This window comes from Anas platyrhynchos, chromosome 1 (genome assembly GCF_047663525.1).
Source record: "Anas platyrhynchos isolate ZD024472 breed Pekin duck chromosome 1, IASCAAS_PekinDuck_T2T, whole genome shotgun sequence".
Classification (NCBI taxonomy): Eukaryota; Metazoa; Chordata; class Aves; order Anseriformes; family Anatidae; genus Anas; species Anas platyrhynchos.
In genome coordinates this window covers 139,203,440-139,231,354 of record NC_092587.1, presented here as the reverse complement: position 1 = coordinate 139,231,354, position 27,915 = coordinate 139,203,440, and the positions used below count along the sequence as shown (strand labels likewise).

General features: G+C 44.1%; 2 long non-coding RNA genes across 2 annotated transcripts; one reads left to right on the top strand and one right to left on the bottom strand.

The window, feature by feature from the left end:
* Nucleotides 1-453: 453 nt before the first annotated feature.
* LOC119715663 (uncharacterized) lies at nucleotides 454-5,247 on the top strand. The gene is made up of 3 exons (XR_005262949.2): nucleotides 454-745; nucleotides 3,088-3,187; nucleotides 3,408-5,247. It is a non-coding gene; the product is annotated as an uncharacterized lncRNA (long non-coding RNA).
* A 6,275-nt stretch (nucleotides 5,248-11,522) lies between these two features.
* Nucleotides 11,523-17,634, bottom strand: LOC106018721 (uncharacterized). Its single transcript, XR_005262058.2, has 4 exons — nucleotides 17,435-17,634; nucleotides 16,348-17,114; nucleotides 14,009-14,046; nucleotides 11,523-12,884 (listed from the first exon to the last, which is right to left on the bottom strand). It is a non-coding gene; the product is annotated as an uncharacterized lncRNA (long non-coding RNA).
* Between the last annotated feature and the right edge of the window lie 10,281 nt (nucleotides 17,635-27,915).

Here is a 27,915-nt window from a genome sequence, read left to right as displayed (position 1 = left end):
TTTTATTTTCATAACATCTCAAAGAGATTAATAGGTAGCATTACCATGTTTTACAGATTAACAGCAGAAAGTTTCAGGTAAAAAAAAAGAAGTTTACTCATTTATTGAGGGGAAAATGCCGTTTCAACAAAAGCAGATAGCCCATTGATGGTTTTTGCTTCACCTGGAAACCCCTCTGCGAAGCGTGACTGTGTGACTCTGGGAGTGGGATTCCTATTTTTCCTCCAGCAAAATCAAATTAAAATGCTTCCCTTCAACCTGCATGACTTTAAGAGGAATACTTTTTTATTTATTTACCTTTCCCCTACGGGCTCCAAATATCTCATTTTAAATATTTTATCTTAAAAGAAGTCAATTGTGTTTATTTGTGGTACACTGTAGTAGGGGGCAGATTTTCTAGCCTGCTTCTCCACCAGTGATGCAGAGTCCTCGTGGGCTGTGTCTCATAATGCACACTCTCTGAGAGGAGTTACATGCTGCTACGTGCTGTGGCAAATGGCATTTAGACCAGGAGTTTCTAAAAAGCAAAGAAAGCATGGATTTGTCACGCTGCTGGTACCCGCGGGTATGCCATCAGCCCGGACGATAACCAGGATTTCTCACAGGACCAGAGCTGGTGAAGGACGCAAGGGAGAGCAGCTGCCTCGTACGGGGTGGGTGCGGTGTCAGGAGAGCTGGGACGCTTTGTCGGAAACTTTCATGGCATTTCTCGACAGAGGAGAAAGCAAGGAGAGTCTCACCGCCTGTAAGCTCCTGAGCACGGATGTTTTTGCTTTCTCGTTTTGCTTTTTCTTTGCGTGCTGCTTTGTCTCCTCCTGTGCTCGCCTTTCTCTGCGTTCCCAGTTTTCTCCAGGCTTCTGTGTTTCCCATACAATGTTTTGTTTATACAGCACTCTCCCTACTGCCGTGCCGCATACCAGTCTCTGCTTTGCTCTTTTATGCTCTCACTACTCAGCCAGCCCCACTTTTCCACTTCTGCTCTCCCTCCACGCTTTTTTTCTCATCAGCCTCCCCACCTGTACGTCCCCCGTTTTGACCTGCTGTTCCTACTCCTACCCCTCCGAGGGAGCAAGAGCGGCTTCTGGCCACCACTGGGCGAAGCCGTGTCGATGAGATTATTTTAAGCAACGTGTGCAGGCAGGGGTGGTCAGGGCAGGCTAATTTCAAGGTTGTCCAAGGAGGCCTGAAGAAATGGGGAACCGGTGCGTAAACTGAAGGCAGTACACAGAAGCCACACAGGCTGTGCTGTGAGGAGGAAAGGCACCGTCTATATGGCAAAGAAACTGGAGTCTGCACTTGCTGCTCTACTTCTCTGTACCTTATTTTGGAACCTGTTCATCTGTGTGGATAGCACAGCCGAGTTAAGCTAACAGAAACAGAGACCTTGCCCAAAGGTATTCTCCACCCCAGCAAACGAACTGAAAGTATAAAACATCCGGGGCAGTCTGAGCTTTAACAATGGTTAAACAAAACAACCAACGGCAAAAAAAGAGCTTTTACTGTGTATTTTAAGGAGTTTCAAGGACAGCAAAAATCACTGGTGTGATTTAGCAACCTGTATCAGGAGGGAATTGCTTAACACCTCTGGGCAGGCTTCCTGCTGGTGGCATCTGCTGGGCTTCTCGGCAGCGTGACAGGCGATGTGGGGGGGCCTGGTGGCCCTGCACTCTTCTTGGTGACCCTGTCATTTCTGTTTGCCTCATTTGCTGATGGTTACCAGCTGGGTCCTGGCTCTGGGGTGGGCTCTCCCACCAAGGGAGCAGGCACATTTCAGCCCATGGTGCTTCAGACCCCCAGAAAGCACACGTAGAAATGGTGGAGGCCTTTTCCGCAGCTTTAGAGGGTGTATTTTGCTATTACTTGTATTTCTTTTGGGTTGAGAGGCTTCCCAAAGGGGATTTAACCCCCCTTGCACTCTGTTTTCAAGGTAAAATAATCACGAATAAGAGGACCTGTGTCAAAACCTAAGTGGAGAGAAGCAGGGGGCAAGGACAGCAGGTGCCTCCAATGCTGCTGCAGTGATGGTTGTTGCAGTAAGCAAAGGTCCCAGAAAGCATATAAGCTTTTAGGAAAAATTTTCCAGTGAGGGTAAATCACTCCAGTGGCTGACCAGAGCTTTCATCAGCTTACTCTCAGCTTAGGATCCTCCCCAAGCTCTTACAGCCTCTTCTATCCTCCTCCATACGAACAATCCCTGCTAAAGGGATGTGGGCCTTTGGTTGTGGGTTTCCTTTCCAGAGCTGAATTCTTTATTATCATAGTATGTGCATAACCTTGGGATACCAAAAGCCTGTTTTAGGGTCTGTGAACTGGCTGTGCAGGGCTCTTTTACAAGATACCACTTTAAAGCACTTTTTCTTCCACTGGTTTTAATAAAAGTTACTGAGAGGTGAACCAACTCAGTGTGTGATTTGCCAATAAGTTGCATTATTAAAACAATAAAAAAAAAAAAAAAAACATTTTTTGAGTGGTGTGTGTGAAGGGAGGGAGGGAGGAAGGAAGTCATTATGAAAAATATGTAAGGATGTATATCTGTGTGCACGTGTGTGCAAATTTTCATTCAGAAGTGGAACTGATGGCAGCTAACACTGACAAAATACAAGCTTATTTGTAACTCCTGCCAGTTTTATTTTTATTTTTTTCATGAGCCTAAAATGCTGTCACAGGATCTATTGGTTGCTGATTTTCAAACATGCAGTGAAGTTATGATCTTGTGGAAATTTTTGTGCATTTTAATGGATTTGAGCTATTAAGACAGTGCATAAAACTGAAAAGACCTAGCTTTTCTGTCCTCTATTTGAAATACTGTGTTTTATTATTGTTGTTGTCATTCTTGCTGCCAGTCTGAGGTGCTGATGATAAATTTCAGTATTTTTGAAAGGCTATCCTGGAAAAAAAAAAAGTAAAAAAAAATAAAAAGAATTTTGGGTGACTTATATTCTGCTTTAATTGGCACATTATACTTTTTCCTCTTCATATTTTCATTCTGCTTTTCAAAAGTACTTTATAGTTTATCCAAACCACTTTATAGATTTACATTCTGGCTTAGCTGGCCATTTTTTTTTTAAATATTTTTTTTAATTTCAGAAGAGTGAAGTCAATTGAGGCTGGCAAAGCAAATTCATCTCCTTCAGATAAGAGAGTTGCACTGAAGCCTTCGTCCTGAAGTTACACCGTCCCCTAGCCAGTGAGTGGCATTTATTTACACAGATAAATATACACTGCTGCCCAGCTGGAGGAGTTGTTACTTGCAAAGGCACAGGCAGGAAAGAAAGATATGTTTCCACCCATGTTAGCTGTATATCTGAGTGCAAGTACCAGCCGTTGGGCGGGGTGCCCACAGGGCAAGCCTAAGGATGAGAAATGATGCAGCTGCTCTTTTTTTTTTCTTTTTTTTTTTTTTTCAGCTTTCATGCATGCTCAAACATCATTTGGGGCTCCTCCGGATGAAGTGTTTGACTCCAGCTGCCAACCTCAGCTGAACTTCAGAAAAAGAGGGAAGTACATCAGCTAGTGTTGGGGATGAACAACCAAGTGATAACGCAGGCTGCTGTGTGATTCCCGCTTATGCCACTGGAGGGGCTGAAGCAATCAGACTTGTCTTGCTTCATTTTATTGCTTTAAATTTACGCTGTAGCCCACCAGCATTAGCAGAGAAGCTGGAGCTAGAGATGATCACACAGACGAGCTTGTCCTCTCTCTTTCACTGACTTTTATCTTCTGTTCAAAAAGTTGCATAGCTGTGAGCTGCATAAAGATACTGACTTCACATTTTTTTTCACTGAAATCCCTGTACCTGCCTCTGATCAGCTTAAGAAGTTGTAAGCTTGCACAGAACTGTGAGAGATCTGTGCAGAAGTTTTTCCCTTGGTTAATACTGACTGACCAGTGCAGAAATATGTATTTGTGTATGTATTTAAATGTCAGCTGTTCTGATCTCCGTCTTGAAGCTTATATTGCTTACTGCAAAACCTCACAAGCTTTCTGACAATTCTTTGTGTAGCAGAACAAGCCCTCTATGCAAAAAATAACAGTCAAGCAGTGGGTCAGGTTGGTGTTACTCTCAGCTGTATGCATCAGTAGGTGCTGAGGGACTGAAGGGCAGAGGTGTGTACATACCTCATGCTTGGCTATTTTCCCTTGCTGGTCTGCCCAGCTCCCCTCTTTACCTAGATGTGCACAGAGGAGGATTTCTTATGCAGAAATGGGAAGAGATTCAGAGAGGGTGCGTGGTCCTCAAAGTAGTGGCCTGTCCTATATAGAAAAAAGACTGAAAGAGCTTGTAGCAGATGATGATTTACAGGTCTCTAGGGGAAAGGAAAACTACCTCAGAATGTATTTTTCTAATGCAATGAAATTTCAAGTTACAAAGCAAAGAGACACAGATAATGCATAGATAGAGTTAGTCTTTTCCCCTGGAGCTTTAGAAAGCCCTACCCAAGAAAAATTAGCTGTGTAAAAGCATGTGTCGTGCTTAACTCTTCAAGCAGAGGGAGCGCGTGATTAACTGTGCTAGCAGAGGATGATGCTGCACTAGAGGATGTGGTGAGAGATGCAGAGTTAAAACAGCACAAAAATAAGAACCATGGGTCAGAACTCATTCTGTTAGGAGAAAAGCAATTGGATAGGAACTGCCATCCATTCACATAAAAGAGTATCTGTTGTACTTTAAATTCAAGTCATAGCAGGACTCAGAACTGTGCTACTGGGAAAGAGAGAGCATCTCAACAAGATACTGAAACGTGGAAGAAGATGGAACATTTATGAAATACTGAGAAGTTGTGTGTGATTTATACCATATCTTTTAAGCCACAAACCTTTGTTCCTCAGCTAGGCATTTGTCCTGCCTTGGGTTCCTCAATAGCGAGGGGGTAGAGGAGAACTCCTGCTTGGTGTCATTCCTTACATCTCAAAAGGTAGTAAAGCATCACTGTGTGTTCATACAGTGCCCACGAGCAATACTGTAGGTCTTTGTGAAAATTATAACACAAAGAATGATGAAAGAAATGGGACACACCACATTTGCCAAATTTGGTAATATTGTTCTCTTTCATATATTCAATAATAATTAAAAAAGAGCCATGAAAGATTCAGTTTTAGCTAATCTGCTAATGAAAAAGAAATAATATATCTGTTCTTCTGGTGTGTTTCAATTACAGCAATGACAACCATCAATAAAAACAGTAAAATAAGTGAGTATGAGTTGCAATGTGTGACTACAGGGGTGAATGTGAAAGCGGTTAGGGAAGTAGGGGGTGTTGCTGGTCATCCGTAGGAGCAAAGACACTCTCCAGTTGTTACTTGGACACCAGCCATCTGAGAGATTATTTCTATTAAAATCAAATGAAAAATTTATTTTTAGAACTTAACATTTTGTTGTTGTTGTTGCTATGTCGTGTTTTGTTTTGTTTTCCATGTACACTTCCATTCCCTTTTAATTTGTGAAACTCCTGGCCTCAATTGCCTCTGGTGGGAAGGAGCTCCGCCAGACAATCATAGGCTGTGAGAAAGGCCTGCTTTTCACCCCTCTGCCTTTCCTTTTCAGCAAATGCCCTCCTGCTCGGGTAGGATGGGAAACAATGAACAGGGCTCACTTTCTTTGGTGCCATTCATTATTTTGAACACCATCATCTGTTCCCTTCTCTGAAGCAAACAGGCCCAATTATATTATTCATCCAGAAGTTTTCCATGCCTCTAATTATTTTCATTGTAATTTCTGAACTCATTTTATTTCTGCTTTGTCCTATTCAGGATGTCCAGAACTGGCTACAATGCACTAAGTTGGGATGATAGGAAATATTTTCAGCATCACTTCTTTGTTCCATTCTTCTTCCTTACTAACTATTCCTGTTTTTACCACTGAAAGACATCTTCTTCAAAATGCTTAGTGACACACAACTGTTTTTTTGACTCTTTACAGTTGCGTTTAGAAGCCAGAAGATGTAGTTCATATTATTCCTACCAGAAGGCATCATCTTCTGTTTGAAAATGCTGCATTCATCTGTGGTGGCATCTTGCTTGGTATTTCATACAAGCTCCCCTCTTGGTTTATCTAAATGTTTTTGCCTTCTACCATTTCTGCTCTCCTGTTTCCTTGTTAGTTTTCCAACTCTCTCAGCCAAAACCTTTTGTCACTTGACTCTCCAAGATTGTTTTGTATCTGCATTTTATCCCTTTCCATTCCCAGAGCCAGAGTACACCTGTGCTTCTTACATTACTGTTGTCCATCTTTTAAATACTTTAAATCCGGGTCAGATCAAGGCATTACTATGATTTATTATTGGGTCTGAAAATATTTGGCTTGACTAGACCGTACTTATGGCACATCAACTAGGATAAATTGCTGCGGTTCACTCTGAAAGAGACACCAACCAGCTCATCAATCATACAGGCTGCAGAAGGCCATGGTGCAGCAAATAATAGTAATTGATGGATAATTTCTGGGCTTTGCATTTTTCATTAGAGATACTGACCTACAAACAAGGCAAAAGGAGAACAACTTGGTTGTGCATGTCATGATTACATCAGCTGCCACAGAAACAAACTAGCTGATGAGAAAAGAATAACATCCCAAATATTTCAGTTTATTTTTAAATAAAAATGGTTATCCAGGAATTTCTAAGGCAACTCTCATCACCAGAAAATAGTAATGGATCAAAGAATGTAATCATGGATTTTTAAAGCATCTGGAAAAAAAAAACCAACAACACAACTACAAAACCCAGTTTCTTCTCTACGAATTGCCAGTTTCTGACTTCAGGACTCTGTTTCCAGGGCAACAGTTGATAACATAACAAACATTGAAGAAAGTACATGAGAGAATTCCCTGTTCTATTTTAGGGGAGAGTTATTGCTAAGGGAATAAGGAATATTTTGTACTGCGAAGTATTTATAACATGGACTGCGAAGAGCCTTCGCAGTCTGTTTGTTATCTGGTGCTTGCCAAGAGATGGAGCTGCAGAGTCAGACACCTACCAAGCCCGACCCCTGTAAATCAGGCACGATATTACAAAATCCTTGGCAGCAAAAGCCTGCAGCCTCTCATACTGATGCATGCTACTCTTCCCCCAGCGACAACAGTCTTTAAGGCATGACTTGGGCACCTAGCCAGCTCTTCCCAATTTATTTCATTTAGCTGTGGTTCAGAAAAGCCAACAAGCCAGCTACATTCATCTTGGTGGATCCTGGCCTCTAGTCAGATAATGCTGTAGAAAATGCTCAGCAGTCCCACAGTTGAGCAGTAACAGGATTAAAACAGCTGTCCTCTTGCACTTGCCTGGCAAAGCCTGTCCCCTGCACACATGCTTGTCAAAATGCCAGCAGTGCTGCACAGCTCTTCCTCAACTTCTTCCTACCCCATGCAGGTTTACAGACATAACTCTGGAAGCCATAAACCTGCATCAGTACAGAGAGAAGCCAAGCTTTTTTGGAGCAGACCTTGGGTTCAGCTCCAGGTTAATGCAGTGGACCAGCAACTCTGGTCCAGCTCACATCTGCACCAGCTTTGCCCTCCCTGCCCAAGCAACCCAGCAGAACGGGTCCAGGTTTGAACATACCTGCCCCTAACAATCTGTCATTGCCGGGAGCTGTTTTGTGATTATGTAGAGGCAAAATCACCTTCATGGTGAGCCTGCTGAGCTAATCTGGCTCCCACTCATCCCCAAGCCCCAGGGGATTCTCAGAATAAACATCCCTGCAAACCAACCCACTGGAGCCTCTTGGCCTTCCCACAATAGAGACCCTGAGTTCTCAAGCAGAGAAGAGCCAGGAAGGGGCATGAACACCCCAGTGCTCTCCTGTGCCTCAGAGTCTGGGGCATTTTTCTAGGGTACCTATTTTAAAGTCCATGTTCTGCTTCGTTTGCATCATTGAAAATCCTCCTCATGCTTACTTTTTTTTTTTTTTTTTTTTTTTTTTTTGAGCCAACAGCTTGTGGGATAACTTGTACTTCAATCTCACTCCTGGGTGAGAGGAAAGAAGGTAGAGTGGGAGAAGAGTAAAAGGAGGTGAGCCTGCCTGTGCCTTGGGCTTGCAGTTATAACCTAAGGTCTGTGCAAAACAATTTTTAGCCTTTCTTTCACCACAGTTTTCTTTCTTTGTGTTAGGCAACATATCAGTAAGAGAGATTCAAAACTAAATAGATTGGAAGAAAGGCAACTTGTCTATTTGCTAAACAGGACTGACAAATGTCTTTTCTCTCCACATATTTTTTTTCATGGCAAAAGGCTGACCTGGATTATGCGCCTATTTTTTTCAGAAATATTTTGGCTGAGAATACTGAACAGAGATAGGGTTTCAAATACTTTTGGGATAAGGATCCCTTTTGGGATAAGGCAGGATGTCCTGTGTTGATATTTCCTTTTGGGTGTCTAAGGGAACTCTTCACTTCCTAATTTCTGAAATTCCTGTTTCTACAAGCTTTGGGCTATGACTGGCCCTAGCTGATGGATAGCTTGAAAATCTGGCATGGCAACCCAAAGGTCTCTTTGGAGTTTTAGACTTCTAGGAACTTGGTGAAATATTTTTAATATATCTTCTCAGCAAAAAGCAGTCATGGTGCCTGTTTGTCAATCGGTTTGTCATTTGGTGACTGGGTAGAGAATGAAACCTCTTTAGACTTAAGGTTTTCTGACACATAGACCTACTGGTCCTTACACTCCAACTTAGCAGTGACTCCCAGTTTTCATATGTCCTGAGGCCAGTGAGTCACTGTGAAGCCTTCACTGGACTTCTGGATTTGCTAAATTAGTCACTAGGCTGTGTTTCAGGTGCAATATCCTCATTCCTTGACTCTGAAGCCCATGTTACTGGTTAGAAACTATTGCTCCAGGTGTGCCCTGGTAACTCATTGAACCTCTGTGTTTCAGCCTGCCTGCGTTGGTTAACAAAAAACATCAGTAATGGGTAAATATAATGATGTGTTTTGTCATGGCTTAAAGATGTTTCTTCTGCTTTATACTGGTAGGTGATGAATTATTATTATCCTTGGTTTAAATGATGTGGTTATTGACAGAGGTGGGTCAGTGACTCACCGTGGAGCTCACCAGATTCAAAAGAAAAGTCCTAGAGATTTCACTTAGCAATGGAGAGATGCCAGTATATTTTTGTACGTATATCAGCTGATGAAAAGCTGGTTATATGGTGGTTTTGATCTGTGAAAGTCTTAGGCAAATCTGCTTCCATGTTCTGTGCCTATTTGTCTGAATTTGCAGGAAGTGAGTATGCCTAGGCATTGGCAACCAGACAAACCACATACATACGAGCTGAGCTGTATTTTAATTAAGCAATTAAGAGCAATATTTTTGCACCGTACAGGTAGTTCATATTCCAAATGATGTAAATTACATGCACATACTTTGTTTATTAAAGATGTATTGGGTATATTGAAGTGGTATAATTAAGTAACCACTTTTTTTTTGTTGGAGGAGCTCTGTTTTCTGCACTGTAAAACCACTTTCCCCCAGTATAAAACTTATAACAGCATTCAGTTGGCTCCTGAGGCAGTGGCAGAAATTGCAACTGCTCTGTTTCACCTTAACCAGAGCTGGATGGTTCTGGTGGTGGAAACATGACAACCTTTAGCAGAACAGGTAGCTTTGGTGGTGACTTCTGGAGTTAATTCTTGAGATCAGAGAGACCCTTCAACCACTACAGCTTTCTTCACTCACTATCTAAAGTGCTACATGAAGTTGACATTAAATACTTAAAGAGTATATCAGGTCAAGCAGACCTCCCATGCACATCCTAATTTTGCTCCTTTGGAAAGCTGTGAGGTAACGTGATGAAAACTTGAAGGAATTGAAGTCATCCAATGCTGGAAATATTTGAACCCCTGCTCCTTTCCTGTGCCTACTCATTTGTGGAACAATGATTCAGTGTCAACTACAATAGGACTATAATGGGATGAGTATATACTGCATTACTTGAAAAATATTTTTTCTGTGTATTATTAACTGACGTCATACATAAGATTGAACAGTGGAAACAGAAAACCATAGCACGTTTGGGCTTTTATGAAGTAAGTACTGATGGAGAAGCTTAGAGTGGCTGGACAACAGATGGCAATAGTCCATTCATCTGGAGTGGTGGTTTACCCTGCTGGGCAGCTGAACTCCACCACAGCCGCTCTCTCACTCTCTTCAAAGGAAAAGAGGGAGAAAATATGATGGGAAGAGCTCAAGGGTTGAGATAAGGACAGGGAGATTGCTCACCAGTTATTGTCATGGGCAAAACAGACTCAACATATGGAGATTAATGTAATTTATTGCCTATCACTAGCAGACTCAAGAAGTGAGAAACTAAAAGCAAGCTACAAACACCTTCCCCCCATCCACCCTCTTCTACCTCCTCCTCCTGAGTGGTGGAGGGGAACGGGGAATGGGGCTGCGGTTGGTCCCTAACACTTCGTCTCCACCGCTCCTTCACGGTCACTCCCTGCCCCTGCTCCCCGTGCGGTCCCTCCCACGGGATGCCGTCCTTCCCAAATTGATCCCGCATGGGCTGCCCACAGGCAGCAGCTCCTCAAGAGCTGCTCCCACACGGCTCCGTACCACGGGGTCCATCCATCCCCCAGTAGCAAACTGCTCCAGCACGGGTCCCCCACGGGTGGGTGGCAGCTCCCCCCAGACCCCTGCTCCTGTGTGGGCTCCTCTCCATGGGCTGCAGCATGGAGATCTGCTCCATGTGGGACCCATGGGCTGCAGGGGGACAGCCTGCTCCACCAGGGGCCTCTCCACAGGCTGCAGGGAAACTGCTGCTGCCTGCCTGGAGCACCTCCTGCCCTCCTGCTGCACTCACCTTGGGGGCTGCAGGGCTGCTTCTCTCACATTTTCTTTTTCCCAGCTGCTGTTGCACATCAGGTTTTCCTTAAATCTGCTGTCCCAGAGGCCAACCAGCATCACTCCCTGGCTTGGCTCTTGCTAGGAGCAGGTCCCTTTTGGAGCTGGCTGGAGCTGGCTCTGATCTGACATGGGGCAGCTGCTGGGATCTGCTCACAGAGGCCACCTCTGCAGCTCCCCGCTACAAAAGCCTTGCCATGTAAACCCAATACAGTAGGCCAGCCATTTTCCAGTGCTGCACATTTCTGATAAAAAAAGTTCATTTGGACCCATAGTATTTTATGGACACATCTGAGGGTCAGGGATTGTTTATCACCCCCAGACACGGCAATCCCAGCCATTGCAAGGCTGCCAGCTGCTGGGCTTGTTTGCCCCGATGCCAGGAGGCAGGCAGCCCCCTGCAAGCTTCTCTGGATGTGGCAAAGGAGAAAATGAAACAGTACTAGGTGTTTTCGTGGCTGATCAGCACAGACTAGTAGAAGTGAAAGAGCCAATGCCAGCAGAGTATTTTGTAGAGGACACGACAACTGCTGGTGTCTCAGTTTATGGCAACTTGGAGGAAGAATATGGGACATAACTGAACACCTGAGGCTGATAGTATGATAGACTGACTAAGATCATTCCTATGTCACATCTGTCAGATTATTTGTATTAAAAGCTATTCTGTTCTGCTTTAAAAAGCACTTTTTTTTTTTTTTTTTTTTTTTCATTCTAGGTACATGATTATAGCGAGGATTATATTATGGGTTGCAAATGTCCATTATCATTGTCTCATATCTATAACATCAGAAAATCCCACTAACTGAGTTAAAAATGACAAAGAATTGTATGGGTATGGAGATCTAATTCAAGCCTCAGCTTTTCAGGGATTCTTTCAGGACATCATGAGTAACATTTTTCTAGAATAATAGCAATTAACTTTCTGAGAGGCTTGGGGCAAACGTTAACAGCTCTTGGAAAATGCCAGTTTGGCTTCATTATTCCCACATACTGGCATGAACAGCTTGAAAGACCCACAGAGATCACCCTTCCTCTCAGGCTTTTCTTCTGATGTTTGTTAACAACACTGTTGTCAGGTTTAAGACTCGTCATACTATATGGGCTTCAGCACGGGTGTCTTTTTATTCAATAATGTGGGGTCGATGGGGTTACACATGTCCCACCATTTGTAACGGTGAGTACTGGAAAAGATGCATCCAGCCTTTCAGCTTCTGGAGCTATCATTCACGGTACTTTTTGCAAGCAGTACATTCACTTGAAAAAAATAATATTAAAAATCACCAATGCCTTTCTTCTGTGCTCATGGCTCAGGCTGTTCCCTCCGAGACTCCTGCACTGTGTTGATATGGCAACAGGCTGCCAGATATTACATCAAGAGCAATGCTGCAGCACTTGGTCCTGGCAATTTATGATTGTTGATTCAAGATATCTAGAGGACTTTATTCACTGTTTCACTTACCTCTCCGGACCTTCATGGTCAATCTATTTTTTCCTCTCATGAAACCTTCAGGTTACTTCCTTTCCTATTGCGTTCCCCCCTGGAGCACTCCAGGCATCTCAGCTACATCCATGCTTGTAGGGATCATGACATAGGTTAGAGCACTGCCCTGTGGTTTCTTACACAGCTTGATGGATTAGTCCAGCTCCAGTGCAGTTTTGGCTAGTACCAACCACCATGCCCCCCCTGGCAGGCTAGGCTGTGCAAAGCAGTCCTGTTCAGATGGTTTGGGAATGGTTCCCTCCAGAACAGGCTGGGTGCAGCCTCACGGCCCAGTGATGATGATGGTAGTGATGAAGATGTGTGACTTTTTGAATGTTCAGCCTCCAAAACAGATTGAAGGCTCTGCTTTAATCTACTGCAGCAATGTCTTAATGGCAGAAAAGTGAGACTACAAGCTTTGTGCCTGAGGCTATGGGATGAAAACCTGTGGGAGGATGTGAAGGTTGGGATCCTGTGGGGAGGGTGCTTGAGGCTGGCAGAAGGTGGAGAGGTGCCAAGGTGTTGCGGACATTTCTGCACTGCCTGTTGGGAGCCACTCCTGGAGCCTGCAGCCAAAAAATTTACAAACATTTACACAGTGTGGAGCAGAGGCCAGAAGGAGAATGGAGTTGTCTGAGAGCAGATGTACCCTCAGGGTTTAAACTAGCAGTCATGAAGCCACGGCCCTGAAACTTCTTGTGTAGTCAGGGCCCTCAGGGCTGTTGCTCGGGGTGCATTGCTGTGCCGCCCGACCCCAGGATCTCTTCCAAGTGTGTGGGACACTTCCTTTAAGTCTGACAACCGTCTTGACCTGCCTTTCAGTAGGAATCACAAGGCTGTGAACATGGGGCCAGGTGAAATGTGTCTATGCCCAGGGTGGAGACAGACATCTAGCTCCCCATCACGCACCATACATCAGGTCAGGCACTTTTGCATTTGTGAGAGCAAAAGCTGAGATGTTCCTCACTGCTCCAAGTGCAGGTGGCAGGATGGATGCTCAGCGGGAAGAGTGAGGGCAGTGAACAGGGCCAGCAGCAAGCAGGCATTTTGCAGTTTCCTCCCCAAGACTGACAGGCATTAAGTATCTCAGTATTGTCTTGTGTGATGTCCAAAACAGCATGGTGGAACCCCGGCTTACAGCTACAGGTACTGGCAATATTTGTGAGAGGTCACACTTCCTGCTTGAATGCAACCATTCATTTTTTCATTATAACTGGCTTAATTCAGTATGAAAAAAATATTTGAAAATTTCTTATCCTTTCATTTTTTCCCCCCAAAAGAACAGAAAATTTCCATTAATATGACTTTTTTTTTTTTTTTTTTTTACTTTGAGGGTTTTCAGAAACTAAGTTTAGGAACATAGCAGAGTCTCTTGATTTAATGAACCAAAGCTTCATGGATACATGTTTTTCAGGATGAATGGCTTTAGAGTTCTGGTGGAATTTCTACTTTTAATTAAAAACAAGCAATTTGCAGAACATATTACATGCATCTTGAATAAGAACTATTCTAAGAGCTTACAAAATAAACCAGAAATAGTTATCTTTAGACTTAGCTAGGTGATTCATGGCTACAAGAAGTCAAGAGAGGGTGTAAGCCTTTCCACGAACACTTGTGTGAGTTTTAAGTACAATATCCTTGTTATTTTCTCTTAATTGATGGCAAAGACAGTTAAGTAATTTGTACATACCAGCGCTTTCCAGTTGGTGCCATGGTGAAAGTCGAGATCTGAAAGTGGAAAAAGGAATTCAGGCTTAAAAAGGCTTCACTGACTCGTGAGATATTCTTGTCACAATGCTATAATTATCATTTAAAATAACAAAACATCAGTAGAACAGTTGCTGTTTCCTCACCATTATGATCCTATATATATCCTATATATATTCTCACGTCTATACCTGTGCTAAAACATCATCTTAGCACGAAAGAAGCTAGCAATTTGTATATTTATTAGTCACACTCCTCAGCCACCCTCAATGGAGCAAAAAACCATGAACTATTTCATGGTTTGCTTCATTTGACATATGAGGAAGAGGACCTCATAAAAGTGTGACTCCAGAAACAATTATGAATGATAACATTGCTGAATTTTCTATTACTAACTGTTGTCTTACTGATATGTTTTTTCCTCAGGATTATCTAAATAAGGGTAAAAATATATGTTTAAAATACATTGAATATATTAGCTAAGACATTGGAATATTTAGACCATGCAGGGATAGCTGAACCTTCTGTCATTAGTTGCTTGCCATTCAGTCTGGTGTTAAAAATATATCTTCAATGAAAGACCAAGTACTAAGTGCTGCAATGCCAGTATATTTTTTAAAAATTTAAAAAGATTTTTTGTATTTTTAAAGAGAGAGTATGTTCTTTTGTCATTCATAAAAGTAGTCTTCCTTGAAAGACACAATAAAATCCTCCGTTCACTCACTGAAAGAGGCATACTTATGCATTAGTTACAAGACTGATAAATCATGGAGCTTGCAGTGAGTTATGTATCCCAATAGGAATAAATATTTTCTTCTCCCATATTGAATGAATTCCTGTTACTGGAGTCTGGTGTGAAAAAGGGAAAGAGAGGTGACATACATTGGTTATATGACAGAGTAAGTTGACCTTTATTCATATCACAGGAGTTAAAATCTGTAGGATTGTCTTTCCAGCCTTAGGTTGATAGGCGATGTTACACAAGCATGCCATCTTACATTAAGTTTGAACTTCATGGGATTTTCTGAAGGAAAACACAACCCTGTTTGGTCCAAGTAGTTCCATTTTTTAAAATACTTTTATTCTGCATTTATTTCATGGCATCACAATGAGCAAATATAAATCAAATCCTTCTCATTGTTTTGCTGATGAGAGATCTTTAATGAAATACAAAGTGTCTTTCTATTGTCAGTGAATTGTTAACAGCTTTAAAAAAGATTTATTTTTGAAACAGCTATAGTTGAAGACACAGGAATTGCTTTAAGATGAAGCAGTTGCCTCATCCACCAGAAGCACCATATAAATGACTGAATATTTCATCTCTCTCACATCGATAGTGAACTTGAAATACATTTCTTTTTTTCCTTTTTCTATTTAGCCGTAGAAGTGATCACTCACTACTAATAACAGGCAGGCTCTTACAGTGCACATTCCTAGTTATAGTAGGTTTAGGTTTCATTACTTGCATGTAAAAGCATTTTTTGAAAAATGCTCGCCAGATGTTTTTCACTCTTTTACTGCCTGTGTTAAGAATGTGTATTCGTTATACCTGGATGTGATTCTCCAAAAGACTGGGAGACGTCTCCGGCATTTGAAAGCCATGAGAACACCCAGACATATCATATATGACTGTGCTTGGACAACTGAGTGGGAGCGGAGGAAGAGAGAGGATAACCCCACCACGTTGCTTCATTATGTATGGATAGCCACAACTCACACTCGTACATATGCTTCTGCCTTTAGCTTGGTAGTCTTTTCCCTGTGCAGCTCCATGTCACTCTGCATCACATATTATGAAAGCTGTTGAAAAGCATACAGGCTGTTACACCATGAGTGTTTCCCCACCTAAGTACTGTCTGCTCATTAGCACTGAAAGTTGAATCCACCAGCTGAATTGCTTGGAGGCAGCAGAAACAAGACGCAGAAACATGATGCTTGATGCTTACGCTTATTCAAATCCTTTGTTGAAACCATTCAATCCTTGCGGCTTAAAGAAAACAGGAGCCTGCCATCATTTACTATTGGTTGTTTTTTAAAAAATATTTGGTCTTAGAAGCTGCTAGAATAGCAACAAATGCCTGAGCATATGTTGTTACATTTTAAAGAGTCTGTCTTTCATGTTTAATAGGGAGAGCTTGAAGATATGAAATGGGTGTCCTTCCCTTCCCTTCCTTTCCCTTCCTTTCCCTTCCTTTCCCTTCCTTTCCCTTCCCTTCCCACAAGCAACAAGCTTATCTGGCCTGAGATGCTGATACAAATACAGCTCCTTGTGCCTCTGGCTTCTTCTTAAGTTAGGTCAAGAAGAAAATGGAAAGTGCTTACCACTCCCTGAGTACCTTCTGTGCACATAAGCCCCATAGTTTAGGGGGGAAAAGAGAAGCTTGAGTGCTAACAACAGAGGAACTTGTTCTTGAGCAGTCAGTGCTCGCTTCGAAAAACAGAAGAAAGCCTGCCCAGCCAGGGTACCCCTCATGAAAAGAGGCTACAGAGCAGAGGAGAGGAAGAAAAGAAACTTGTTAGTGCAACAGCCATACTTGACTCCAAATGTTGCCACTACCTACCTCATTTCCCTTTATCCAGTCCACCTGTACAGCATTAACATCTCTAATAGCACTTCTTGCAGTGGGAGGAGGTTGCTGTGAGGCTCATTATCAGCCTGTCTAACCTTGCCTTGTGGGAACAACAAAATTCCTGTATTTCAGAAGATGGTGGTGCTCTGTGCAGTGCATGGAAGTAGTGCTGAGATGCGTAGAGCTGTGAAGGCTGCAAAAGCACCGTACTTGTGCTGTGCCTGTGCTGGTGGGGAGTGCTGGAGAACTTCTTTGGCTCTTTTAAGGCTTGTTTTGCATTATTTGGCATGGCTATCTGGGAGAAAGCAACCCCTGGGAGCAATGAAGGTGTCGCTGGTAGGACTTGCATCAAGCTCCTACTACAGACATTACTCAAGGGATAACATATTCTTTGTATGGTGAACTGTGTGTCTGGAGACTTGGTGTATCCACAGATGGTGCTCATGAATTGAAAACACACCTTTGAGCTTTCACTTCAACCAGCCAGCCCCTTGAGCACTTAGCAGCAGTAGAGCAGCCCTGAAATGAAAAGCAGAGAGAGAGCCTGTTGCAGTCCTAGCATAAATACTTTTATTCTTGGTTTCATGACTCCAAACATGCCAAAGCAGAACATGAACACAACCAAGCTGTATTTAAGGTTGGACACAATGGGATTCTACAGGTGGCACAGCCTCCTTGTGCATGTCCTCAGAGGTTGCTCCTTACACAAACTGACCTGGAAGTGCTGCCCATGGGGTTTCCTTCAGGAATCACTAATTGTAAGAGGTCCCCTATGATGGCGGACTGAAGAAACATTTACTCCTTATTACACACCACGTTTCAGAAGTGCAGCATTTTACCTTTCCACTTCATGTTCCCCATGGTGTTGCTTTCAGTTTTTGTCTTGTCCAAGATCAGGGGAGGCTGTTTCTTGTTTCCTTTATCTTTCTGGTCCTTCAGTGAAGTTGCAGCATTAGCCAGCTCCAGCAAGGAGTACAGGCTGCCATTTCTCCCTCTCAAGTCACCAGCTGGCAGTGCTCTCTTTATAAAGCTGCTAAAATCAAAGGAAATACCACAACATTTCTGGTTTCATTAAAAGAGAGTCTCCCCGTTCTAGTTCTGGGAAAAGCCTGAACACATGAGGAAGGCACAATACGATAATGGCACAAAGAGCAGAAAGTCTCCCTGGGGTATGTTTTGAACCTCATTTTTTTGTGTGTTAACTTCAAGATTTTGACCACTTGGCAGTAGCACTATTGCCAGCATGCTAAATTTGAATGCACACCCAAACACATGAATCCATACACAGTCCCTCTGGGGCTCAGTTACTCAGCCTCCCTCTTGGTGTAGGACTGTGTGGCAGTCCTGCTTGCTGTAAACAGCAGCGTTTGCCTGGCAGATGTACAGTGATAGCTTCACAGCCAGACAAGTCAGTCCTTCTTTTCCAAAATATTTATTTGATAGTGCTTTCTTAACCACTTTGTTCAGCTGGCTTTTCCCCCATCAGTTTCTCCTGCATCAGTGCAGGAGTGAGGAAGGTTTCCTGGTGCCTGCTGTGGCTGTTCCAGCTCCGTGGTCTAAACCAGGTGAGGCTGCAGCTCTGGTCACCCCACTTCTCCCTCACCATGCGTGATCTGGGTGCTTACTCCTCCGAGTAAACTGGTGATTCATGTGAACGTGCTCAGCTATGTGGGAAGAGTAACAGAGGAGTAATGTGAAAATGAAGCTTTCTCCAAAGAATCTTCTGCGAGTTTTTACTTTGATTTTGTCCTTCCCCAAATCACAAACAGAAAGGCATTGTGTTTTTTTATGGTTGTTTATTTTTTACTTAATTTTTCCACACTTAAGAAATAGTTATGGTTTCATGTGTAATTTCAGGTACAAAGTTGCCCCACTCCCAACTTAAGAAAATAAAAAATGAGCTTATAGGCTAGCCCCCGTTTCAGTATGTCTTTCCTCTCCACGGGCTCTCTCTTCCCCAATGTCTCCCAGGTTTTCCTCTCTTCCCTCACCCTGCCTCTCCCAAGCTCCCTCACGTTTCCTATCTGCTCTTCCTGGCTTAGGACATTTTGCCTCACCTTGGTGTTCACCTTGGTGCAGACGTTTCCCTACCTTCCCCGGGGACATTTCGCAGCTTTCTTGAGACACCTCTGGGTCTTTTTTTAGCCTGGGTTTTGATAAGCAGAGCAAGAAGGTACATTGCCCTGTGTGATCATATCTCCCAGTCGTAAGACCCGGGGGCTACAGCTGGCAGTCATCAGAGCTACCTTCCCCAGCAAAACGCCCTTTCAGATTTGTGCTTCACCCCTAGCCTGTGCCTCGTGGGGGATGCCCTGTGCAGAAACCCAGCCAGCACGGGGAGGAGGAGGACAGCACGAGGACATAGCGCAGTTCTGGATATAGCCTGTGTATCCCTGTCTGGGCAAAGTCCATGCCTGCTGGGAATTGCTGCGTGCCCCCAGGGCTTCCAGCAGCACACTGCCAGGGTCTGCCACGGGAGAGGAAGGGCTGGGAGATGGGGCACTATGCAGGGAGCCTCTGGGCGCTGCCCACCTCCTGGCACTGAAGCCGCTCTGCGGCAGCTGTGCAGCCCCCAGAGGAGTGCCAGTGCCAGCATGATTTAGTCCCCAGCCTTCGCGCTCCTCAGGCAGCAGCTCCTTCAGGTTCCTATTGCAGCAAACGATTTGCCAAGCCAGGCAGCTCGAGCTGAAGGCAAATCCAGGCATATAGCCTGGGGCCCCGCATGTCTCTCTGCAGGGGAACAAGTTCAGATGCTTGGCATCTTCCTCTCCCTCCCTCTGAAGGTGAGCACCTCCCACACCAGTGCCTTTCTGTGCCAGAAGGAGCAGCCTGGGCTGGTGAGCAGCCCAGATTTTCCTGCAGCAGGATGTGCTTTGGCTGGAGGCAGAAGTGGTTTTCTTTTTAAAAGTTATGCAATGGTCACCGTGAGCTGATAACCCTTAAATTATAATAGCTCTTGCATTATCAATAACATGGGAAGGCTGGCTCAGCAGCCCTCTGAATAATACATACAAGGTGTATCTCTGGTGCCCAGTGCTGGCCTCATACCATTCCCCTCTCCTTGGGCACTTCTGAAATACAAGGAGAAACTGCAAGACAGAAGTCACCTAGCCACTGGCAGGTGGTCTGAGGGCTGCTGAGCATACTGAAAGTCTGATATGCTGCCTGGGTCTTGCATTTACTCATTTTAAACTCCATAATATTTTGGGGAAGTGCATCACTGATGCCTCAGAGAAGCCAAGAAAGCACACGGTGTGCTACGTCACGGCCCAGTGCTGCTCTGGGGGTAGCACATTGTGTTTTTCCTAACATAAAGCTCTTTTTTTTGGCTGGTGTGTGTGTGGGGGGGTGGGCATTTTAAGGAGAACTTGATCTACCCAATGTTGTACTATTTGTACAACCCTGCCGGAGAACCTGACTTTCAGATAAGCCCTGCTGAGAACATCTCACAATAAAGTGGGGAAAGCAGAGGAACCCTGGCTGGGAAGGAGGTGAAGAACTGACACACACAGGGGGTGCACAGCCAATGCTATTTATTTCTTTAAAGTCTGGGATGACTGCTGTTTTACACTCCCTGACAGAGTCAGGTAGGTCATTATTGCATAGGATTTAATTTTGCCTGTCCAGAATGAACGGGGGCACCTAATGAATGAGCTGAGCTGGGACAGAGCCCTCTCTGCAAGCCCTGGTGGGGGTACAGGGGATGCAAGGGGGTGCTGCGTGCCCCAGGCTCCCAGTCCTCGTCCCAGGGACTCACCCAGCAGATGTCACTGTTCACCCACCAAATAAACACGCTTTCAGGCAGCGAAGGGCCCTTGAAAAAAAACTACTGCAGGCTGGCATTTAAAAGTGAAATAACGCTGCCACAGAAGACCATTTTCGTTGGGGAATAAGAGTAAGAGCTGCCTATTTTCGTGAAAGTGGCAGGGGGTGCCAAGTTGCTGTAAAACCAGGGAAAATGTTGCTGTGTTTTTGCAGCTCCCTCAGCCCCTGCCCCTGGCACACAGACTGAGGGCAGGCTATGGGGCCGGGCAGGCACGTCTAAAGGTGGAGGCAAACTTTAGCTGGTCTTACAGACACTGCAGCACTGCAGTGTTTGGTTGGGTTTAGTCATGACAAATAGTTTAGTGGTTTAATCACAACATAATTGTGTAGGATTAAATCATGACTAGCTGTACCCACACTTTATTTATTCAATGTATAGGTTCATATGATGCTTATGTACATACAAAATTCAAAGTAAGTGTTGGAAGAGCTGAACATTTTTCCCTCTGTACCTAAGTTAGCCAGGAGACTCAAAAATTATTAGTAGAAACAAATTGCATCCTTATTCTTTTGTAGAGATGTTGTGTGATGCTCTTCAGCCTGGAGAAAGGCTACAGGAGGGCTTTGCTCTTCATGCAGTGTGGCGGTGCGAGCTGTGCCTGGCACACAATGAAGCACCACTGCAGAGAAATGCAGACACCACGGTAAAGAAGCACAGACACCGGTGTGGCAGGCGAGCCCGAGTGCTGCACAGCACCCAGGTGAGGACAGGCAGCCAGGGAGCTTGCTGGCTGAAGGGCAGGGCTGTAAACGGGGTGTGCTCAACTGGGGACATCAGAAATGGCCACAGCTGTACGGTTCCAGATTTCAGCCGTGGTGATTTTGTGTTTTAAAACAAGCAAGAGGGCATGGACAGAGGGAAATGTAGTCACCATACCACTGGGATGTCACTAGGTGTCCTGGGAAGGAGCTGGGGAAGGGCAGAGGCATGTGCTGCCCTGCTGCTCCATCCCACAGCGTCCTCCTGAAGTTACAAAATGCCTTCAGGAAGGGCTTCTCCACCTGAAAACTTGCTCACTGTTTTTCCACTTATAGCATATTGAAAAAATACTGTCTTTCCCTAACCTCGCTCATCTGCTCACCCCGCTGACACGCTTGTGCTTTCCCAACACTGCAGGCTCCAGCTGAGCAGCAGCTGAGGCTGTTTGTCCCGCTGTCCTGTGGGAAGGTCGCTGCCAAACCCCTCTCTCCGTCTGAGTTTCCAGATTGCGTTATTTACGGGCATTCATCCCAATGCCAGCATTGTTTTTTGGGGTGAGGAGCTCTTCTGGCCTGCAGCGCGCGTTTCTAGGAAAACAATCCCTTCCTCTCTCTGCATCTCTCCCACGGGATGGCCAGGCCAGACGCTGGCTCTCTGCTATGGGGTTGGCTCCCCATCACCGGAGCAGCCCTGCACTGTACCTGCCCTTTCTCAACTTCCCCAGGGTGAGCAGAAGCAGGGTGCTGTGCTAGATGTGGTCTCACCGGTACATCAGTTCCACCAAGCATTTTTTATTCCCCTAAGTAGCTCATGATGGGAAAATTTGAGCCATCATCTATGTCCAGATTGAAGACCGCTGATAAGATACTCCCCAAGAGGGTCCAGACCTGAGTTCCTTGAGGAACTTCACCACTGATTTCCAGGAGCAGTCCTGGCTGAGCTATTTCAGTCTGCCCTTTAAATTGTGCTCTTTGACTCTGCATGTCCTAACAGCAAACTTGATTTCTGAAATTATGAAACAATAACAAGAAATGAAGAGATGTACAGAACATGCTGTGGGTGGGCTGAACCCATTTCTTATTTTTCCATTGTTCATGAAACCTCAATATATAAAAAAAAAAGTGGTTTAAACAAAGGAGTCATCAGGTAACCAAACCCCATTGAGCCCATGTTCATATGTGGGGTTTGGCTTCCACCACAAGCCTTCATTCACCCTTCTCTCTAACTCACTGCAGCAGATTCGGTATTTCCACTAGCTTCAGCAGGAGTGGGAAGAGTTTGCTAGAGGAGATGTTTGAGGTGGTAGCGTCAGGCAGGGAGGAAAAGCTTGAGTTCAGATACATCTTTTTCATGCCGAGGAGGAGATGCCTATGAGACTCTGCCAAAGGGGTGAGAGCCAAAGCAGGGCAGGGGGCAGGAGGAGCCAGATGATGCTCCTGGTGGGCTTGGGGTCTGGGGAATGGGGACAGTGTTCAAGGAAGCAGCACTGGTGCCTCTCAGGACAGCAGGGGATGTCCACCAGCACCAGCCTCACGTAGGGACAAAGACCCCATGTCAGGACACCCTTCAGCGATCCAGGTGGCCTATCTGAGAGGTTTCCTTCCCAGAAAGTGGCCGTGTGTTTTCAGAAGGCTCCCAAATGACAGAATCACAGAATCACAGAATTTCTAGGTTGGAAGAGACCTCAAGATCATCGAGTCCAACCTCTAACCTAACACTAACAGTCCCCACTAAACCATATCCCTAAGCTCTACATCTAAACGTCTTTTAAAGACTTCCAGGGATGGTGACTCCACCACTTCCCTGGGCAGCCTGTTCCAGTGTCTAACAACCCTTTCGGTAAAGAAGTTCTTCCTAACATCTAACCTAAAACTCCCCTGGCACATGGCACTTCCTCATCATCAGATGCTCTTTCTACTTGCAATAAGGTCACCACACTTGCTGGCTCTCAGCTCAGTGGAGAACCATTATAAATTGCCCCTCACCAAATGCAAAACGCCTGTCTGACAGAGTTAGAGGAGACATATTCTTTTCCCCGGGTTTTATTGTGACTAAAATACACCACGGTGAATAGATCAGCTCTGGGAGAGATCGCTGCTTGTGAGAGGAATTTATCAGTGTCAGGGGTGTAAATTACACCTGATGCAGACCTGGAGTAAGAGGAGAGGCAAAGCTCAAAATCTGCACATCCCACAGATGCAGCGTGTGCTCCTTCAGCAGCACTGGGAAAAGCTCGGATAACCAATGAGGCCATACTGAAATTTCCTAATCTGCAACCCGAGTGTCACTTGAAATAGGGCAGTGCGAACACAGGTACTAATAATGTCATTGGATCTCACTGTCATCAGAGTAAGTGCATAGTAGGGGCTTCAGCTCTGAAGTTTAGCTACCTATAGTTAAATGTGGGCTTGCGAACATCTGGCTGTGAACTAGATGTCCAACCAGCTGAAATCAAGGGCTGCATTGAGGCCTCTTGGTGTAGGTATCTGAGATATCTTCACTGGCAGATATGACACTGGGCCAGGGGTACATCTGTGTCCTTCCTTCTGGAGTGGCAGCTGACAAGTGGCACTGGATAGCAATGACACTAACCTCACCCCTAGCACATTTGGGCACTTGGATTTAGGAATCTCACCCACAGTGCAATCAAAATACATTGATACAAGACCACTGTTGCCTCCTAAAAATAAATAAATTACTTTCTGGATACCGACAGGATTAAAGCAAGCTGCCGTGGGCTGAACCCTTCTGAAGTGCTCCAGGCTCTGTGAATGGGTTTGGCTGGAGGTAGTCAGCTCACACCTGGGCCTCCCATGTATCCCCATGCTTTTCTTTCAAAATACTTTAAAGGAAAGATTTTGGGTCTAGAAAATTGGTGAAAAAAATGTATCTAAGCTGTTATTGATGGAAAACTCATGCTTTGCTGGATTACACTTTTTCTTGAAAAATGCCTCCTTCTCCTTTAAAAACAAACCAACAAAACAAAACAAAAAAAAAACATACCACAAAGCAGATTTATGTTGTGAAAAGGCAGGTTCTAGATAATGGCAGTTCCTGATTAGGACAAGGTACTGTGGTGCACCACAGGGATCACCCCGCCTTGTTCCATGCCTGGTATGCTCCTGAGCTCCTCAGTGCCCTGCGTTACCTACAGGGCTCCACACAGTCAGGTTGCAAGGATTTCTTCATCTGGGGCACTGCCTTAGCTTGTGGGATGGATCGTCTCAGCTGGCAGCTCATGCCACAGAAGAAGCAGAAAGAAGAGCGGAAAGGGTCAGCTCTCTTGTGAAACACAACAGTACTCACAGGCAAGGTTTCAGCTTTTGTCTGAAAGTCGAACATTTCCATGGAAATGCCCATAAAGCCTTTTCATTTCTTTATACCTAAGATGCCTTTGAGCAGAGCTAAAATGAACTAGTGGGGGGAGAGGTGGCCTTTGAGAGGCTTGGAAAAGCGAATGAGAGGGTTTGCAAAGCCGTGTTCTGCCACAATATGCAAAATGTTTCTGTGGATTCATAGGCATGAAGGAGAGAGAAAATCAAGGTAAAGCTACCAGATCAAGCTAAAAATGGCTAAACTTCTTCTGCCATCCCTCTATGGTATCATTAGCAGGATTTCTCTGATTTTCTTTACCACCCGTCTTGACGAAATGTCTATGACATACAGCTGAGACCACTACTGCCTCTGTCCAGTGGAAATTGCCCAATGTGTTGGATGTTACTAAGAAAAAGTGGACATGCAGGCAGACAGCATGATTGTGTTAGGCTTGTTTCCTTCAGAGCACAGGCTAATAGCAGAAACGCAACTTTGACATGAGTAGATGGCCCCTCCTGAGCCTTCTGCTGGAGCACAATGTGCTTTGTGGATGCTAAGATGTCAAACCAGGTCACAGTCTCGAGGTGATAGTTAAAAAGCCTCTTTTACAAATGGTGTAGAGAGGCAGAGGAAGGTCACTCTGTTCAGTGACAGGCTGAGGGCATTAATATCCCTTTCTCTCCTGCTGTGACCACTACATCGTGTTACAAGGAGTATTTTAGTTGTGTGATACTCGGTTTTACAAATGTGAACACCTAAGTAGTCAAAATTGACAGAAATGGAAGCTTATTTGAAATACTCTATCTGCACAGTGTTTCTACTTAATATTTGCTTCTAAAAATGAGCATAGCAAAAATCTTGCCCAGCATTTAACACCTGCAGATAGTAACAGCTGCATAATCTCAGTATCACAGTAATTATGCAAACTACATCCTAATGAAGGAAACTCAATTTAACTTTCCCCCATCCTTTTCCCTAGCTAGAGTCTTGGTGCTAATAAAATAGTCTGTCTGTGTTTATTTTAAAAAAAGGAGAAATGTTGGCAACACCGTTGACACCAAATGAAGAAAACAGAATTGCAGATATAGCTCCACTGACTTAATGGCCTCATACCCTTCCTTGGAGCTATTGGAAGACTCTGGTAAAAATCTGGATTGACTTATTAAAAATATGGGATTTATTATTTTTTTCAGGGGAAATCCACACTCACACACTTCTTCACCACTCCATTTGAAGAACTTGATTTCAAACTCCAAAAGCTGATTAAATCCATGTTTGGCAGTAGGAAAGGGAGGGTTTCACCCTTCCAAAGCTGCAATAACATGAAATTTGCCTGGAATCCATTAATCCTTCCATGTGTAAAGGCAAAGCTTACTTTTCACTGTAGGCACTGAAGTGTAATATAGGTACGATGATACACATACATACCAGGTAATTTTCCCAGCAGAAAACCTAGGCTTAGTTTAATGTACATGGGGCTAAGCTGCTCTTGGTAATTCTTCTTCCAGCAAATACATTCTGTTGTTCCTTCTAGCCAGGAACATCTTTCTTAACATAGAAATTATAAGACTTGAGACGGAAAAGCTTAATGTTTCAGATGAGGTTCTAGACTTCTTGAATAACCCCTGTAAATAAAGGTGCTCATGTTAAGACTTCCATAGCCCGGATAAATTCCAGCAGAACACCATGAAATTCAAGACACTGAACATTCACTTTTGTGTGATGTAAACCAGAGAAAGCTGCCCTGCATCTCTTTAGAGAGTAAAAATGACTTTCTTGGGTTTTGTGCTCACCGTCTGTAACCACACTGGCACCCTGTGCTGCCCCATGGGCAGGCTGAAGGAGGGCAGGAGGAGCACGTTGCCCTTCGTCTTCCTCTCCCAGCACTTGTGCCCTGGGAGGACTCGTGTCAGAGAGGGGCTGCTGATCAGTGCCACCCCATCAGTCAACACTGGGAACAGAAGGAGGTTCAAGAAGGTCATGCCCAGGCACCTTGACCCCATGCTGCTACACCCCAGCCTGCAACAAGTACACCGCTCATTCTGTGCATTATGTGGTTATATGTGGGTTATTGAGTTAAACCTGCACTTTATTGGTAGGAAGGGAAATTCTGAATTAGCCAAGTCTCACTGTGCACATCCGGAAATAATAGGGGCACTACCTGCCAGCGGTGGCAAATTGCAGTTTATTATTTCTTTTTACTGCTTGAACTTGGTGCTTGCCAGCCAGCAAGTCCTCAGCTTTGTTTCTGTTTGCTTTGTTTTCTCTTTTTTTTCACATAACTGTAGGATCTCTCCTTTGTGTAACACTTTTTCTTTGCTTAGGACAGACTCTAAGATCTCCATGTGGGTCTGCCTGGTCCCATCCCTCCAACCACTTTGTGCTTTGTTGTTCAGAGTCTTCCACAGTTGAGCAAAGTGGTTGTTGATACGTGTGATGGGCCATATTATATCATCCTTCTCAGCTGAAGGTAATCATAATTCAAGTTTTGGTGATAGGGTGTTGCCTTAGAAATGCAGGGTTGCAATATGGACTTCCAGTATTTGTCGTTCCCCGTTTAGAGCTCTTACTAGTAAAAAAATCACTTGTAGGTCCTTGTTGTCAAACACCCTCTAAATCTATGTGATGATATTTTCATTTACTTTTTATTTACTAGTTAAACATGCCACCTTCTGTGATTCATGCCTTGCAGTGTTCACCAGCAGCGTTTAAATATATCACAGGGAAGATTTATCAACACTTTCAACAATTCCCTATTGGAAACAAGGTTTTGTGTGAAAAATTAGGAATTTATACCAATCTCTGTCACACCAGGCAACAGCCTCTCACTAATAAATTTTGCACACAGACATATTTCCTACTTTTTTTAGTGTATAAACAATGATCGTTCCTGTTAATAAGGCAGCGTTAAAAATAAATAAATAAATAATAATAATGAACAGGCATAAATAGCTTGCCAGAACGTGACTAAATAGTGCTGAATGCTTTGTTTCAGTGTCCAGGACTTTGTCAGCTATTACTGGGCAGCAAATGAACATTTATTTAGCTTCGAGAGGGCACAAAAGATAAATGATTAAGAAGACTTTTAGTGATTAGCTTCCACTGTGTGAATGTCTAGCAATACAGTGTGCCTTCAGTGCAGTGCCCTCAATTTGAGCTGCTATTTTTTTTCCTGTCCATCCACATGTAATCTCTTTGCTGGTTGCAGAGGTCACTATTAGCCAAGTTCAAAGGGGAGTAGCTGTAAGTTAAGACTCTCTTTCACTTGTTAGTCATCAAGATGAAATTAAGCACAGGAAAAAAATATTTCTATGACTGTCTCTGGCTCATCGCACCTTAAAATTATGTCTCCAAGTGAGACAGGCTCTGTAGGCATAAATGCTACTCTGCTAGACTGTTCCTGTTGTGGATGGAGAGTGATAGGCAAACCCAACAGGGATTCAGCCAACATAAGGTCTAAATGGCTTTCAGAAGTTCCTC